Source organism: Canis lupus, chromosome 12 (assembly GCF_048164855.1).
Source record: "Canis lupus baileyi chromosome 12, mCanLup2.hap1, whole genome shotgun sequence".
Classification (NCBI taxonomy): domain Eukaryota; kingdom Metazoa; phylum Chordata; class Mammalia; order Carnivora; family Canidae; genus Canis; species Canis lupus.
Window position 1 is genome coordinate 40829053 of NC_132849.1, and position 18905 is coordinate 40847957.

The 18905-nt window shown below is 42.7% G+C and overlaps 1 protein-coding gene across 6 annotated transcripts in view; it reads right to left on the reverse strand.

Moving 5' to 3' along the window:
* The window catches only part of LCLAT1 (lysocardiolipin acyltransferase 1), a 192713-nt gene extending 179836 nt beyond the window's left edge, over positions 1–12877 (reverse strand). For 2 of the 6 annotated variants that reach the window (XM_072770667.1, XM_072770665.1), the window contains exon 1: positions 12702–12873. The gene's annotated coding sequence lies outside the window, so the exon portion shown is untranslated. Of the gene's footprint in view, positions 1–12013; positions 12171–12680 lie in introns of those variants that run through there. The other 4 variants (XM_072770666.1, XM_072770663.1, XM_072770662.1 and 1 more) reach the window with 4 other exon arrangements.
* Between the last annotated feature and the right edge of the window lie 6028 nt (positions 12878–18905).

The following is an 18905-nucleotide window of genomic DNA, read 5'->3' on the forward strand; positions in this document are numbered from 1 at the left end:
CAATATCACCTCCTTCCCTTACCCAACCTCTAACCCCTGCAGGGATGATATCAAAGGCTAGACTTTCTTCCCTGCCAAGTGGGTTTAAGACTCCCTTTCCCAAGGAGAGAAAATGAGTGAAAATATCAGTGAGGGTGACAAAACATGAGAGACACCTAACTCTGGGAAATGAACAAGGGGTAGTAGAAGGGGAAGTGGGCAGGGGGTTGGGGTGACTGGGTGATGGGCACTGTTGGGGGCACTTGGCGGGATGAGCACTGGGTGTTATGCTATATGTTGGCAAATTAAACTCCAATTAAAAAAAAAAAGACTCCCTTTCCCAGCCACACAATGTCTATGGAGGGCATCTGTGGAGAGCCTAGACTTATATTCCCATGACAGTTACAAGGCACTCCTTCCCATCTCCATGGGGGTGATATGAGGCAAGCAAGGCCTGGTAGAGGCAGGACTTTCACCACCCTCTAGGGTAGGAAGGCCATCCCCCCCAGCAGCGTCAGCAGAGTCCTATAAAAGGGGGGTTGGGTGACTGAAACGACAGTTAAGGATGCAGAGTAGTATTCAGGGGAAGCCTAGAGGGGATCTGAAATGCCCACCTCTGCCAGCAGCAATGAGTCCCACTTTGTATGTCAATGGACAAATTCCTGGAAAGCATACAAGTCACCCAAAATGAAATAGATCATTTGAACAGCCCTGTAACTATTAAGGAAATTGAACTCATAATTTAAAACTTCCAGAAAAAGAAATCTCCTGGACCAGATTTTTTCACCAGAAAATTATACCAAATTTTTAAAGAGGAATTAACAGGGCACCTGGGTGGCTCAGTGGTTGAGCATCTGCCTTTGGCTCAGGTCATGATACCAGGGTTCTGAAATCAAGTCCCACATCAGGGTCCCTCAAGAGGAACCTATTTCTCCCTCTGCCCATGTCTCTGCCTCTCATGAATAAATAAATATTAAAAAAAAAAAAGGAATTAACGCAATCACTTAGAGAAAACACAAGAATAGGGAAGAATTTCCAATTCTGTTTACAAAGCTAGTTATTACTCTGATGCAAAAACAAGAAAAAGATAGTATAAAAAATGAAACTACACATCAATACATGAATAGAGACACAAAAATCTTTTTTTTTTTTAAGATTTATTTATTTGTTCATGATAGACATAGAGAGAGAGAGAGAGAGGCACAGAGACACAGGCAGAGGGAGAAGCAGGCTCCATGCCGGGAGCCCAACGTGGGACTCGATCCCGGGACTCCAGGATCGCGCCCTGAGCCAAAGGCAGGCACTAAACCGCTGAGCCACCCAGGGATCCCCCGAGACACAAAAATCCTTAACAATGCAATAGCAAACAGAATTCAGCAGTATATAAAAAGTTGAAATTTTTAAAAAGATTTTATTTATTGGGGATCCCTGGGTGGCTCAGTGGTTTAGTGCCTGCCTTTGGCCCAGGGCGTGATCCTGGAGACCCAGGATTGAGTCCCACATCAGGCTTCTTGCATGAAGCCTGCTTCTCCCTCTGCCAGTGTCTCTGCCTCTCTCTCCCTGTGTCTCTCATGAATAAATAAATAAAATCTTTAAAAAAAAAAGATTGTATTTATTTATTCATTCATGAGAGACAGAGAGAGGCAGAGACATAGGCAGAGGGAAGAACAGGCTCCATGCAAGGAGCCTGAAGTGAGACTCTACCCCTGGACTCCAGGATCACACCCTGAGCCTAAGGCAGATGTTCAACCACTGAGCCACCCAGGTGTCCCTATAAAAAGTTGAATTTAACCAGAGATGCACGGTTAGTTCAATATTCAGGAACGAATGTAATCCACAATATTAACAAACTGGGGGAAAAAAAATACACATGACCATACTACTCTAGATAGAAAAATCAACTGATAAAATTCAATACCTGTTCATGAGAGAAACTCTCAAAAAAAAATGAAATAAAGGAGCACTTACAAAAAACCTACAATAAACATTACTACACTTAATGATAGACGACAAACTGCATTATCCCTATTACTGGGAACAAGGCAGGAATGTCTACTCTCACCACTCTAATTCATCACAGTACTAAAAGTCCTAGTCAATGCAGGGAAGCAGGAAAAGGAAATAAAAGCCACACAGAAAGAAGAAATAAAACTGTCCCTATTTGCAGATGAAATGATGGTTTCCACAGAAAACCCCAAGAAATCTACTTTAAACACTTCCCAGAACTAATAAGTGAGTTCAGCAAAGTTGCCGATACAGGATAAACATTTTTAAAAGCAACAGCATTTCAAATGAAAAAGTAACCTACACAAGAAAATTTTTGTAATTTACCATATATAAAGGGCTTGGATCTAGAATATATAAAGAACTTCTACAACTCAGTGAAAAGGTAAATAACCCAATTTTAAAAATGGGCAAAGGATCTGAACAGACATTTCTCCAAAGAAAATATACAAATGATTAATAAGCACATGAAAAGATGTTTGACATCCTTTACCATCAGGAACAAGCATATTAAAACCACAATGAAATACCACCTCATGCCTATGAGGATGTTATAATATTACTTCCCTAGAATGTCCCTATAATCAAAAAGACAGATAATAAGTATTGGTGAAGCTGTTGAGAAATGGGAATACTCACATACTGTTGATGGAACTGTAAAACAGTACAGCCTGGAAAAGAGGGTAGCAGTCCCTCAAAAGAATAACATAAGATGAAAACAGAGAATGAAGCAAACCCTAAGAGACTCTAGGAAACACACTGAGGGCCATTGGAGGGGATGTGGAAGGGGGGATGGAGTAACTGGTGATGGGCATTAAGGAGGGCACTTGCTGTAATGAGCACTGAGTATCATATGCAACTGACGAATCACTAAAACTAATACACTAGTTTTAAGAAACTTAAAAAAAAAAAGGAAAGAGAAAAAAAGAGTAAGTGTGTTGACCATATGACCCAGAAATTCAACTCCTAAATATATACCAAAGAAAAATTAAAACACACATCTTACACAAAAACTTGTATTGGAATAATCCTAGCAACATTATTCATAACAGCCAAGAAGTATTTGTCAACTGCTCAGTGGCCTATCCATACAGTGGAATACCTCATCATTCAGCCATAAGGAATGACACACTGATACATGCTACGACATAGATGAATCTTGAAAACACGTTGAGTGAAGGAAGACAATCACAAAAGACCGCATATTGTATGATTCCACTTATCTGAAATGTCCAGAACAGGCAAATATGTAAGACAGAAAGTAGAGTAGAACTTGCTTAGGGCAATAGTTGGAGGAAAGGGGAGTGCCATTGCTAATAAACAGCGGACTTCTTTTCAAGGTGATGAAATGTTCTAAGGGCACCTGGGTGGCTCAGTGGTTAAGCATCTGCCTTCAGTTCAGGTCATGATCCCGGGGTCCTGGGATGGAGTCCCTCAGTGGGCACTCCGCAGGGAGCCTGCTTCTCCCTCTGCCTGTGTGTCTCTCTATCTGTGTCTCTCATGAATAAATAAATAAAATCTTAAAGAAGAAAGTGTTCTAAAATTAATTGTGGTAATGGTCATACAATTCAATGAATATATTAAAAATCACTGTCAAATCCACGGCTGCATTCTTTGTAAAAATTGACAAGCTGATTCTAAAGTTCATGTGGATTTGCTGGGGAAACAGAATAGACAACACAAACTTGAAAAAGAAGAACAAGGTAGGAAGACTCATACTTCCTGATTTCAAAACTTACCACAAAGCAACCGTAATTAAGACAGTGCCCCACTATCATAAGGCTTGACATAAAGATCAATGCAACAGAATTGAGAGTTCAGAAATAAACTCATTTGTCTACCTAGCCACGATATGACCCAGGAACTGCACTCCTTGGCATTTATCCCAGTGAAATGAAAACTTAAAGTTCACACAAAAACCTGTGCATGAATGTTCTTAACAGCTGTATTTAAACAGCCAAAAATAAGAAACCACCCAACACATCCTTCAATGGATACAACCACACCAAAGACTAAGGATCATAAGGAATACCAAACAAGGAAAAAGAACAAACTGTTGATACATGCAACAACTTGAATGAATCTCCAGGGAATTCTGCTAAGTGGAAAAAGACAATCCCCAAAGGTTATACACTGTATAATTCCACCTACCTAACATTCCTGTAACAGCAGAATCCTAGAAAAGGAGAACAAATCCGTGGTTGTCAGAGAATGGGGTGTGTGGCCATGAAAGTACCACATAGGGAACCCCTATGGTGAGACTGTTCTGGATCTCGGCTAGATCAATGTCAACATTCTGGTTGTAATACTGTACTAAAGTTTTGCAAGCTGCTACTATTGTAAAAAACTGAGTAAAAGCTACATGGGTTCCTTTTGTATTATTTCTTACAACTGCCAGTAGCTCTCCAATTACCTCAAAATAGTCTTAAAAGGAAGGCAGAGGAAGATTTCATCACAGACAATAGAGGAAAAGGCAATGTGGCCACAAACACAAAGACTGGAATGATGTGGCCACAAACCAAGAAATGAAGGCAGTCACCAGAAGCTAGAAGAGGCAAGGAACATAATTCTCCCTCTGGAACCTCTGGAGCTGGCACAGTCCTCCCACACTTTGACCTCAGCCACTAATTCTGATCTCAGACTTCTGGCCTCCAGAACTGTGAAAATATAAATTGCTGTTGTATTAAGCCACCCAAGTTTGTGGTATTTGTTACAGCAGCCACAAGAAACTAATATAAATACTTATCTCCCAGGAATGTTATAAAGAATCAACAAATATGTACAGAAAAGGCCCTGGAGAAGTGTGAATTGCCACTGCAAAAGAAAACCAAATAGAATTTTAGAGTTCTTAATTCAAAATAAGAATATTAACACCCCTAATTTTTGAGAGTTAAAGAAATCTGAGATAAAAAGAAAAATAAATATACTTTCGGGAACAATTATGTCCAATGTAGGCTGAGTTCCCTGAAGATAAGCCCACTCAATACACAAGAACTATTTATAACAGTAGCTCTAGGAAAGATTCAGTCTTGATTAACTCTGACTTCTGAGGTATTTCTTCTCGGAAAGAGAAGGTAAATTGAGCTGGCTTCATTACAACCATAAATAAACTAAGCAAAATAAGGTTACTCTAGCACCCCCTAGACTACTCTAGATTTCAATCCTGCTTCTATACTTCTCTTCCATTCTTACAGAGAACAAAGGAAACATAATTCTCTTTAATTTAATCAATTGGTCCTAATTAACAGCCATGCTGAAAATACAATTTAAGTTTAAATTTGTAGTTATTCACATTAACAAGTATGTTACTCCAGCAATTCACAAACTCTCCAGTTTGAATACTATATCATAAAATATCATTATGTGTATGTTTATAACACAATAAAAACCAGGAATATATTTTTACTGAATTTCAGAATGATATAATGGCACATGATATTAAGAGTGCCAAAACAATCACAATCACAACACAGAAAAGGAGAAAAGGGCAAAAGGATGTCGCATTTAAATTAATCCCACATCACAGGGGCACCTGGGTGGCTCAGTCAGCTAAGTGCCTCTTGATTTCAACTCAGGCCATGATCCCAGAGCATGAGACTGAGCCCCACAGGGGGCTCCTCACTGGGCATGTTAAGATTCTCTCCCTCTGCCCCTTCCACCCCCTTTCCTTCTCTAAAAAGGGAGGGAGGGAGGGAAGAAGGGAGGGAAAGGGGAAAAACTCCCACATTATAGAGAGAACCACTCTAAGCAGCCACAGCAAATAATGTTCAGCATAGATATTCAGAAACTTTGAGCATAACTTGTAATACAAAGCATCCTCTTGTTCAAATAATAATCTCTTACACTTAAAGTCACATAAGTAGAGTATATTTTAAATTTAAACTGAATTAAAACAGGCATTACAGCAGCCTCTGGAATTAGACTGCTTAAGTTCAAACCTATGTTACTTAACCTTTCTGGGCCTCAGTTTCCTCAAAGCTAAAATGAAAATTAGAATTGTTTTAACCTCATAGGAGAATTAAAGGAATTACAAACTTACGGGCACTTGGAACTAACCCAGTATGTAGTAAGCACTCAACAAATATGAACTATTACATTATTATTAATAGTCACCACGATTGCCTATGGACCTCAGGTTTCACAGCTGTCATGCTTACCTTTCAAACCACAGAAAACCAGAAGAGACAGAACCTCAGTGATCTCTGCACAGAAGGCATTGATTTATCCCCCCCTCTAGGCAGTAAACTCAAGGACAGGAACCATGTCTTATTCAATTCTGTCCCCATCACCAAGTCCACGGTAAGTGTCCAAAAATGTTCAAGTTAAATAAAATTTTGGTGTTCAAGCCACTCCTAGTTACCCTCATTTTCCTTGTAAGCCCAGAGGCATTTTTTTTTAATTTAAAAGCGACACAATTAAAAACAAAAACTTAATTCTAAGAAAGCATTTGTATTACAATACAATAGCAGAGATAATAACAGCCACAGATAAAGCTGGCTTCCCCAAGATACCTAAACATTCCTGTGGGGAAAGAGCTGCTATCTGAGCTAAAAACAACCCTTTCCCTCCACACTTCTGATCACACAGAACCCTACGAATGGCTGCCACCACTCACTTCTCCTCCTCATTCTCTCATTCCTAACTTCCATCGTTATTTGCTTTGACACCTGTAGATAGCAGCTCACCACACCCAAAATCCCTGCTCCATGCATTTTCCCCGGGGGACTGACTATACACTTAAAACATAATAAAGTGGAGGTGAGCTCTTATTTGAGATGGAAAACTAAGGGTAGCAGAAGTCTTCCCTTTACTGTCCCCAGAGCAGCAATCAACTTCCTGAGAGGAAGTGAACAATTTCAGTTTTCAGAAATCTCAACTGTAAAAGACTGAGGATAAAGTGGTTAATCACCCCAGTCAGCTTTCACTGATGGTGCCCCTCAGACATCCCTTGCCTCTAGGGTTATCAGAGGAGCATCCCCATATCCCCAGTGCCAGATAGAGAGGACCAGGTAAAGGTGCAATGAACACTTTGTCATATTGGACTGGAGTTCACCAAAGCCTTCTACAAGCTTTACCCCAAAGCTACAGGGAACTCACCACAGGCTTTCCTCAGCTCCACTATTACACATAAAACCTTACAGCCAAAGGGATCACAGTAGCCCTCACTATCTTAAGAGCAATTAGCTTAAACTGGAAAAAAAACCACAGTGATTTCTCTTAAACTGGGACATTTCACAATGATGAAAAAGACTGGATTAGAATTCCCCCCCCCAAAAAAAAAATGAAACACAATATAAATCAATTTTCATAATGTATTTTATATGAACCAAAATTTAGGTTACACTTGCAACTATGTATTAATTCGTCGGACAACGAATTAACAAGGAATTAGGACTTAACTTTGTAATCAAACTGTAAAAGGGCATGATCTGACGATTCTGATTCCACATTTGCCTTTTGACAAGACAATTATAACAAAAGAAAAATTCTAGGTTTCATCATCTATTCCCCCGAAGCCTCTTATACTGCTTTTTAATTTTTTTTTTCTCTAAGATTTTATTTATTTCTTTGACAGGGAGAGTAAAGCAGGGAGAGTAGCAGAAGGAGAGGGAGAAGCAGGCTCTCCCCTTAGCAGGGAGCCCAATGCACAGCTTGATCCCAGGACCCCAAGCTCATAACCTGGGCTGAAGGCAGATTCTAAGTGGCTGAGAGCCACCCAGGCACCCTTGAAATTCTTATAAAGGATCTCTTTCATCACCATTCCTGCTGGTTTTCCAAAAGTTAATTGGTTTAACACTGCTAAATTCTCACTAGCACCCACAGAACCACTGCCCAACTCAACATAACAGGAAGAACATTTCCAACACTCCAGAAGGCTCCTGGAGGAACCACCATTCTGACTTCTATCACCAGGAAATAGCTGTACCTATATTTGGACTTCATTTAAATGGAATCATATGGTATGCAACCTTTTGCCTGTCTCATTATGGCTACTGTGGGTATATTGGTAGTTCATTCTTTAACTGTTTTTGTAATGTTTCCTTTCATAAACATACCACAATTTACTCATCTATTCTGCTGCTAATGTACCTGGGGTTTTGTCTAATTTTTAGCTATTATGATTAAAGGTTCTATGAACATTCTTTTACTTTTTTGGTAGACATACACAGCCATTCCTCTTGGGTATATCTAGAAATGGAACTGATGGATCATAGGTAAGATTAGAGTCACAGCTTTCCAAAATGATTGTACATTCCCACCAACAACATGTATGAGATTCAATTGCTCTACAATTCTGGCATTAACAATCTTTTTAATTTTAGACATTCTGGAAGGTGTTTAGTAGCTCACTGTTTTAATTTCCATTTCTCCTTCTGGAGTCTCCATTTGGGACTAATAATGTTGCACACCTTTTTCTATGCATAGAGACCATTCAGAGATCCTCTAGTAGAAGATCCTGTTCAGAACTTCTGTACATCTTTTAAATTGTCTTTGTCTTATTAATTTTATACATACAAACACACATCCACATACATATTTTGGGTAGGAGTCCTTGGTCAGATATAGGAACTGCAAATTTCCTCTTCCATTCTGTATTTTGCCCTTCGTTTTCCTAATAGTATCTTTAGATGAAGAGTTCTCAATTTTAATGAAGACTGTGGGAAACGTATCAATCACTGTCACAGTCATTGCTTTTAGAGTCCTTTTTAAGAAATATATTCTAGTAGTACCAGGGTGTTCGTTCTTTGACTTGTGCTTATGCTTTGAACAGTTCTCAACCCTGCTCTGAACGCATGAAATCCTGCATCTTGGGACGCCTGAGTGGCTCAGCAGTTCAACATCTGCCTTCAGCTCAGGGTGTGATCCTGGGGTCTCCCCCATCGGGCTGGGCTCCCTGCAGGGAGCCTGCTTTTCCCTCTGCCTATGTCTCTGCCTCTCTCTCTCTCTCTTTCTCATGAATAAACAAATAAATCTTTTTAAAAAATCCTACATCTTTACAAGGTTTCCAGTTTCACTTTGCAGTCAATTTAGAACACATTCTCTTGTGATATGTTGTCAGATACTAGACAACTCTAGGTTTATGAATGACTGAAGATCAGTTTTACAACTAGAGAATTCATGTGGGATTACTTCCATATTATAATGGACTTCTATACATGTATATTAAAAACCTAACATATCAACAGATGTTAGGTGATTCGTCCCACTCCCTTTGAGTGGCTTTGCTCCAGAGGAGCCACCTTTACACTAGACCCTGCTGACTTTTACAACATAATTGAGTTTTCTGTAGTCTACGAAACCAGAAGCCTACAGGAAGCTATAAACCTGGTTCTATTAAATCTTATTGACTCAACAACCTCAAAGGGTTTACAATTCTCTCAAAACCCAGCAACAAAGAATTTTCTTAAATGAATTAACAGCACCTCCAATCTGCAACCATATTGTTCCCAAAAAACAAAACAAATAAAAAAACACCTGACTCTTTACTTGCTTAGCAAGTGTTCCCCTCTCCCATCCTATTATTCTTCATACCCAGTCTTCCATTCTGCTTTCAAATTGTGTGTGGTGGACTCTGATCTCTGCTCTGTCAGTTAATGCCATGGTTCACTCCCTCACTACCTTTTGCTTGGAATATGGAAACTGGCGATGCCTGAGTGTCTCAGCAGTTGAGCATCTGCCATCGGCTCAGGGCGTGATCCCGGAGTCCTGGGATCGAGTCCCGCATCAGGCTCCCTGCATAGAGCCCGCTTCTCCCTCTGCCTATGTCTCTGCCTCTCTCTGTCTCTCATGAATAAATAAAATCTTTAAAAAAAAAAAAAAAAAGGAATATGAAAACTGTCCTAAGCTAGTCTCCTTACATTCTTTCACCATGTCACCAGTCATCTCTCCAGAATACAAAGTTGATTATATTACTCATTTGATTAAGATCTTTCTACAAGTCTCACACCCCACATGATAGTCACTCTCTCAGCTGAGAATTCGCAATCTTTCCTGTGTTCTCTCTCAGCAACTACGGCAAAACTCTGGTCTGACCCCTGGACACCCATGTACTCTCACTCACCAGACTCTCCACTGCTAACTCCTCCGGCTAGAATCCCTTTCTCCTTTACCCTGCAGTTAGCTCCCTTCTTATCTTGGCCAGGGCCACCCCAACAAAACCAACTATTCTCTTGTATGTGTTCCCACAGCTATCTGTACTCACCACAACTATATCTAAGTCCTTCTCACATTGCATTAGTTAATTATTTATCAGTTTGTCTCATTCACTGGTCTACAAACTCCTGGACCTAGGACTTCTCCCTGGACTTTCTGGAGCATAAGGTCAGGAATTAATTTTTATAAGCCAAAGACGTGGCAGGTCAATTCTATAAAGGCTCAAAGAAAGAATCAATGTCCCAGCCACTTTTATTCATATCCTTTTTTTCTCTATAAGTAGATACTAGAATACTTTATACAAATATGTCAAAGCAGTGAACCTACCATAAGTTTTCTTTCAAAAATCACCCCGCAAGTTATTCTTCTCATTTAATAAAAACTAAAACCTTCCTTAATTATTGATTTGTGCTTCCTGTTAAAAAATTAATCAACCTTTTGTTTTGCAATGATTTTTTTAAAAGATTTATTTATTTATTCATGAGAGACAGAGAGAGAGAGGCAGAGACACAGGCAGAGGGAGAAGCAGGCTCTATGCAGGGAGCCTGATGTGGGACTCGATCTCGGGTCTCCAGGATCACATCCTGGGCTGAAGGCGGCGCTAAACCCCTGAGCCACCCGGGCTGCCCTGTTTTGCAATGATTTTTAAAATAAAGGGTGTCAAAAGTAGGATGAATATACCACTTAACCAAAGTAACTCTAGTTATCACCATAAAATCACTATTGGATGCCAATGGAATCAAACACGATTACTAACACAAAAGATCACAAACAAAATATTTCATTGAAAAATGTATTCCTATATATCCCCTTAACACATACTAAATTTGTATGATATAGGAAGATGGTATGCATGATGGTAAGAACACAGTTGTTCAATTTGGTGCCTCAGTTTCCTCATCGGTAAAACAAAGATGAGAAAGTTGCTAGGTGACTCAGCACACAGAACGTCCTTGGCTGCATAATCGCACAGTAAGAAGTAACCACAAAGTAAGAAATGTCACCTGTTATGCCTCCATTTTTCACTTTTTTTTTAAGCCCTTTCATTATATATTGTCTTGGTTTTTTTCCATCACAAATGTACAATGAGATTGTTTGGACAAGAAATGCTTTGCCCATTTCAGAGATAAGATACTGACAAACAGGTTGTTATATGATTTCCCTAACATATTTTAAATGGCAGAGTAGGAACTAGAAAGCACAACTACCCCAACCCCAGGCCAAACTGACCAAATCCCTCCAGGTAGCATTCTGCAATAAAGTCTTTGGGGTTTTCCACCAGTGTTTCCTCTTGGTGGTGAGCAACGGCCAGCCAAAACACCTGGTAGGAGAAGATGAACTAGGTCATTCGCTCAAATTAAAAGGTAGGAGAAGCCTCTTTCATAGTGCCTGACACACAGTGGGCACTCCAAAGGCAGGAACTACTGATGACTGAAACACAAAGCGCTACTATGCTTTCTCGGCGACAGAACAAGGCACTCTGCAAAAATCAAGCCTGCTACCCAGAAAAAAAAGTCATTTGATATTATGCTTACCTGTCACATCAAAGTATAATGTGGCAACAAAAACCTTCTTAAATAACAACTTTTATAAAACGGATAATTTCCTTTTAGTCTCAAAAATCAAGTTTTGCAAAAAGGATTTTCACTAAGGCACTTTTTTTTTTTTTTTTGGAAAACAACTATGTTTCATTACATATCTATGCCCAAATAAGCAACATTAATAGACCATATTTCATCTCTGGAAGGCCTTCACCGTACTTCCCATCGCTTCCCTAGGCTTGAACGGAATCCCAATCCTCAGCCTCATCTACAGCCCCGTGCACGAATACAGCTAGTGAGCTTCGAAGGCAGAGCCAATATTCCAGGGAACCCACCTGAAGCAGGTAGGCAGGTAAGCACGAGGAAGGAAGCCGTCTCTAAGTCACTCCAGTGCCCTATGTTTTTGATCCTTCCCTTTCATAGGCAGGCAGAAGCTAAGACACACGTTAAGGGTCGGACTTGAATCAGCTCCCGGCTGGGGCCTACCTTTCCTTTCGTGGCCCCACCGCCCTGGCACCTTTGGGTGCAGGCATCTGGCGCCTGAAGGAGACACTGGTTAGGGGCCCACGGCCAAGCCTCGCACGTGGCGGACACTTGGGGACGTTTTGCACCTGTGGTTTAACAAGGCAGCTCCGGGACCCGTCCCGGTCGGGGGCAGGACGGTCTCGACGGCAATCTGTGAACGCCGACGGGACACCTGGCCCGCCCCCTCCCCCCTCCCCCCGCCCTCCTCCCCCCTCCGAGCCGGCCCGGGCCGGCCTCGAGCCCCCGACGCCTCCGCCCGCCTGCGGGCGCCGCGTCCCCGCGCCCCACCCCTCACCTGGGCCCGCGACGCTGCCACCTGCGTCGGGCCCCCAGTTTCTGGTCAAGTGACCGTTACCTGGGCCACAGCCCGGGGAGGCCGGCGGCTCGGGGGCAAGCGCGCGTGGGGCGGCTCCCCCTCCGCCAACGGGGGGATTCCCCCCGGCCGACGCCGCCATTTTACCGGCGCGGAACCCCCACCTGACAGGTCAGGCCTCCCACCTGTGACCAGCAGAGGACGTCGCGCTTCGCCGTAGGGGGCGCGTGGACGCGCTGAAGAATCCGCGGGGGTCACAACCTCGGAGCAGAACCCGCCGCTAATTCATCCCGAAGCGGGGAGGCGTCCGGCCCGTCGCCCTAGTAATGCGTCCCGGCAGGCTCCGTCCTGATTGGCTGCGGGCGCCGTGACGCGGCGGCGTCCCCGGCTGCGTGGGAAGCCCGGGTCCCCGGCGCCCCGCCCCCGCTCCCCTGCGGGGGGAGGGGGCACCCGGGACGCCCTTAGTCGAGGGCTCCCTTAAAGGGGCCGCGCACACGTCCTCGCCTGGCCTCGGGGAGAGCGGGGCGGCGTAGGGGCGACAAGCAAGAGCGGTGAGAAACCCACGGAGGGCACTGTCCCAGGGAACCTACTCGTCCAGCCAACCCTTAAGAGTTTCACAGTGCAAAACAGAAATCTGGGGGGAATTTCATTTACAAGCCTAATTTATAGCCTGAGGTCCCGGGGGCAAATCAGTAGTAGAACCAGTTCTAGAACTCGGGCTCCTGATGCGCAGGGCCAAGTGCTCCCTTGCAGGCACAGGATTTCCCCACTCCTGGAGAAACCCGCTCCTCCGAGCCCCGCGGCCCTGACGTCACGCCCCTGGTAAAAGGTGTTCATCACTTTCTACTGCGGCGGACCTACTAGACCCGAAAGCTCCGTAGTGGTGAGGACTGTGGTTAAACCTCTACGTTTCCTACACTGCGCCTTCTCCTGCTGGCCTTCGACAAAGATTCACAGAGTAAAAAAATATATAAAACATAATAAACGTCACCCATCACACACATTGCCATGTATGTTTATGCATTTTATTCTTTTATTCTACAAGGCACGGGGGCGGGGCGAGGAATGGATGCTCTTGTTTTTTAAGCGGAAAGTTCGTGTCCTGGCAAAATGTATAGTGTAATAATGGACATCCAGATGTGGGATGCATAGCTTCAGTAAGGCTGAATTAACAACACCCACCCTCCACCACCACCACCACCACCCAGATTTCTTTGTGAATCAAAAGGAGCTCCTTTTCCTAAATCAGCTTCACAAACTCTCCAATTTTGTGCGGATTGAGATATTTAAGATGTGCAAAAATTGCGGTGGAAAAGGAACAGCGGAGGAAAAGACCACTACAAAAGCCAAGTCTGCCAATTATCTCTATAACCTCAGACCTCATTTTTACTTTTAAAATAAGATTTCTAGAATAAAAGATCTCGATTTTTCCCCCCATTCCTACAAGTTTTTAAGTTTTTTGAGGTCAGAGACCAGAGGAGAAACCCTGAAGGCACTAGAGCAGGTTTTTGAAAGCAAGGACTATGTAAAAAGTTTTATCTTGGTATCTCTGTAACTCCTGGAACTGAAGAATAGAACTCTATGTATTTGAATACAGATGTTGGATAAGATTAACTGACTTGAATGAATCATCCTGGGTGCTCTGTTGGTTTGTTTGTTTGTTTGTTTTCACTATTTCACCTTCTAGGCTTTGGCCTTTCTTGGGGACCTAAAAGAAAGGATAGAAACTGTAGAATCTGAGGCTATGCACTCCTATTAACCCAAAATACTTCTGATACCCACCATATTTGTGAGTTTTCCACACCACACCGCTCTCCAAGTCTCTGTGGACACCAATGGGGTGTGCTCCAGTATAACTCAATTCCATAGTAACTACTCAAATTTAATGCAGACCCCAAAAGTCAGGGGCCCAGTCCCACAAGAATGCTCCCCACTTCAGACACTAATCAAAAGTTGGGGTCTCCAGTACCTCTGACCATGCAACTATTAACTAGAGGTTCCCACAACTCCCCCTGCTCTGGTTCTAATTTGCTAGAATCAGCTCACAGAACTACTGTGCTGTGTTTACATTTTCTGGTTTATTGTAAAGGATACAAACTCAGGAACAGCCAAATGGAAGAGATGCATAGGGCAAGGTATGGGTGATGGACACCAACTCAGAAGCTCGCAGAATCCCATTGTTTAGGGTTTCTTAGTGGAGATTTCATTACATAGATATGATTTATTAAGTCTTAAGTCTTTGGTCATCTCTCATTAGCTCATCCTCCAACCCCTATCCCTTCCCTGGAGGTAGGACAGTTAGGTTGAAAGTTCTAAACCTCTAATCACATAATCAGTTCTCCTGGCAACCAGCCCCCACCCTCCAGGAGTCGGTCATTAACATAAACTCCTATGGAAAGAGGCTTGTTGGGATACCTGAGTGGCTCAGCAGTTGAGTGTCTGCCTTTGGCTCAGGGCGTGATCCCCGAGTCCCACAAGGGGCTTCCTGCATGGAGCCTGTTTCTTCCTCTGCCTGTGTCTCTGCCTCTCTCTCTCTCTCTCTCATGAATAAATAAATAAATAAATAAATAAATAAATAATTTTTTTTTTTTTTTTTAAAAAGGCTTGTTGTGAATGACAAAAGACCCTCCTATCCCCAATCATTCAACAAAACACTAGGGTGCTAGGAAGGAGGACAAAGACAAAATATATATTTATTACATTACAATATTACAGAGGATACAAGGGAAAAGACTGAAGAACAAATACAAAGTATGGCATTGAAACACCCTGGCTCAGTTACAAGACTTGAGCTCAAGCTATCTCCTTGCAATTTTGGTAAATTTGTGCTATGGCCATCCAGGAAATTGGGGGACCTTCCCTTCCAATAAATGGACTCCCACAACATACAGCGACCTTCTGAACATTTCCTGTAGTGTTTATCTGCCAGAACTCCCCACACTGATCACTCTTGTACGGTGTACTCAACCCACTGATTAAAATACATGAACTTTTAATACAGTTGGGCATCACTGATCATAAACTTGACAAGTTAGGTAAATACCAAGGAAGAAGAGAGTTCATATTGTATAGAGGGCACTTTTGTTCTACTTCAGGCTATAACCCTATTAATAACTTACTGACTCTTAGTAAAGAAGGTCCCTTGCACTAGAAATGAGTTCCACTAGGCTAAAATCAATCTTTAACCCCAAGACTGATGGAATTATAGTTTTCTTAGATTGTCCCCATAGACTTTTTAAAAATCACCAATCCTGCCCCCAGTAAAAGAACATGTAAGTAGTACAGAGAAAGCTCAAATGTCGGCTTCATCCATTTACTAGTTATGTGGCCTTGGGCAGGTCATGCAATCTCTCTGACCACAGTGCATTCATCTGTAAAATAGGGAGAATAATCTTTCGCTTTAGAATTGTCATAAAGGAGAGGGAGAATTCATCCAATAGCAAGCTCTTGTCTCATATCTCACTTCTAAGTGCAATTTCTCCAGCTCAGAGTGTGAAAGCCACCTATGGGCTTGGAAGCCAAAGAAATCTTAATTTAACTTCCATTTCTGACACTTTGTAAACTGAAGATTTGGTTAAGTCACCTAAGTTTCCTGGGTTTGTTTCTTACCTGATAAACTTGGCTATTGGTGCTTATTTCATAGGCTTATTGAGCATATTGAATAGTAACAGCTATCTCAGTGTGCCAGGTACCATGTTAACCCTTCCTGCACATCATTTAATTCTCAAAATGATGAAGGATATTTGGAAGAAAGGCAAGCAGGGACAAGGCCCCCGGCTCCCGCCAAGAGGAAACCACCCTAAAGAGGATTTTACACCACCCTGGAAGGAGCCCTCCACCCTTTCCCATGTGACAAAAACCTAGCTGGGTTATGGGCACAGGGAAGGTTAATCAGATTAAAACAACCCCATAAAAATCCCTAGACCTAACCGCCAAATCGGCAACTCTCTTGGGTCCCATCCCTCTTTGGGGGCTTTGTACTATCACTTAATAAACTTTGGCTTTGCTGCCCACCACTCTGTCTGGTCTACCTATTCGTTCTTCAGAGCTGGGTGACCAAGAACCATGGGCACCAAAGGAAAAGAAGTCCTGTAATAAAAACACCCTTTTGATGGGTGGGAATGTTGAAAGTCAAGGGGGTTAAGCCCCTTGCCCAGGGGCCCCCAACCAGTGGGGGAAGAGTTGAGGATTTGAGTGCAGATCTCTCTGACATCAGTGCCCTTATTTCTAACCCTTCTGCCCAGCCACACTGAATATTCTTTGGGGATAACTAGCATATGATTCAAAGGTCCTCACAGTCTGTGCTGACGCCCTTCCGTCTCCACCCCAGTCTTTTAAGCTTGCTTCTTCCAGGCTCCTGACCAGCCAGCTAAGCCTTTTGCTACTACTGCCCTTGTCCATGTACATTCTCCTCTTGAGTCAGATCTCTCCCACACAAAATAAATGACAAGGAACACTGCCTCAACTGTGCCCATTGGGAAGATCACTCTTACCCTGAGTAGGTCTGCAGCGAAATGGCAGTCTATTTTCCTCTTGCATGCACAGACCCAGCCTATTAACCTTCGATCACATTCAGGGGTTTCCTCTTGTGTCATCTGGGCAAGGGGTACTTCCCATGGATGAAGGAAGAGGCATTGGGTACAAAGGTAGTAAGAGAATGAGGATCTGGGCCATCTGTTCATGCAGCTTACATGTGTCCTCTGGGCCCACTCATATTCAATTTTGCATGGACCACTTCCATTTTAAAAGACTAATGCTAAGGCCCACACTTAAGAGCTGGTGGATCCAGTATCACCCAATTCATGATGGAAAGTTTGAGCCCCATAGTCATTTACCCCGTGGTCAGATGCTCAGATTCCGTCAGGGCTTAGTAGCATGCCAGGAGATGCTTTCTAAACACATGTGGCTCTTGGGATCCCTGGCGGCTCAGTGGTTGAGCATCTGCCTTCAGCCAGCCAGGGTGTGATCCCAGGGTCCTAGGATCGAGTCCCACGTAGGGCTCCCTGCATGGAGCCTGCTTCTCCCTCTGCCTGGGTCTCTGCCTCTCTCTCTCTCTCTCTCTGTGTGTCTCATGAATAAATAAATAAAATCTTAAAAAAAAAAATATATATATATATATATCTTTCCCGCAGTTCATATGGCCAAGCTCTAGAACCCTAGGGGGCTGTGATTCATTCTTGTATTGGGACTTGCCAGAGGCTCCATATGGTATTTACTACAGATGCCTCTATCTAGTTTCAGGAGCTATGTTAGGTGGCATGGCCCAAGTGACGGAGCTGCTTGTACAATGGGCTGGACATTCTGCTGAGTCCTTTTTTGATCTGAGCTCTATTTAAAGTGAGCCACCTTCCACAATCTGAAGAGATCTACCAAGCATTATGCTTCTTTCTTAGTGGCAGAAGATACAAGGTGCCATAAGTTGTCCTTTGTAGGAAATATCCTGACATGCCTAGACCAGTGGATCGCTTCAGTATCCAAATAAGAGCTATACTTTAGATAATAATACTGTGTCAGAGTTATTTACTTTGTACATATGTTCTATATGGATGTAAGATATTAACATAAGGACAAGCTAGGTTAAAAGCAAAGAAAAGTTTTAGTTCTCCCTTGCATCTCTCCTATAAGTCTAAAGTTATGTCAAAAAAATTTTTTAGGGGATCTCTTGGTGGCTCAGCGGTTTAGCGCCTGCTTTTGGCCCAGGGCATGATCCTGGAGTCCCGGCATCCAATCCCACATCAGACTCCCTGCGTGGAGCTTGCTTCTCCCTCTGCTTCTGTGTGTGTGTGTGTGTGTGTGTGTGTGTGTGTCTCATTAATAAATAAAGAAAATCTTTTTAAAAAAATGTTCTTAAGGGACACCTGGGTGGCTCAGTGGTTGAGCTACTACTGCCTTCAGCTCAGGGCGTGATCCTGGAATACTGGAATCGAGTCCCGTATCAGTCTCCCTGCAGGGAGCCTGCCTCTCCCTCTGCCTGTGTCTCTGCCTCTCTCTCTGTGTCTCTCATGAATAAATAAATATTTTTTTAAAAATTTTAATAACTGTTACTTAAAGTTTTCATCAATAGGAAAGGCTTCTGAATTTTTCTGGGGTTTATCCATACTCTGGAATGTATGTGGCTCATCAAGGCATCTAAAATACTTGAATTTCTGCTCATCAGATTTGACTAGCACGATATTTCAATATGATAGACCAGTGTGGTAATGTGTAGAATGGCCAGATGGTCCAGGTCTCTTTGGAATATATTATGACAGAAAACAGGAAAATGAACGTAGCCCTAGGGCAAGATTATAAAAGTGTAATATTAGGGGCCCCTGGGGGTCTCAGTTAATTGAGCATCTGCCTTTGGTTCAGGTTATGATCCTGGGATGGAGCCCTGCTCCAGACTCCCT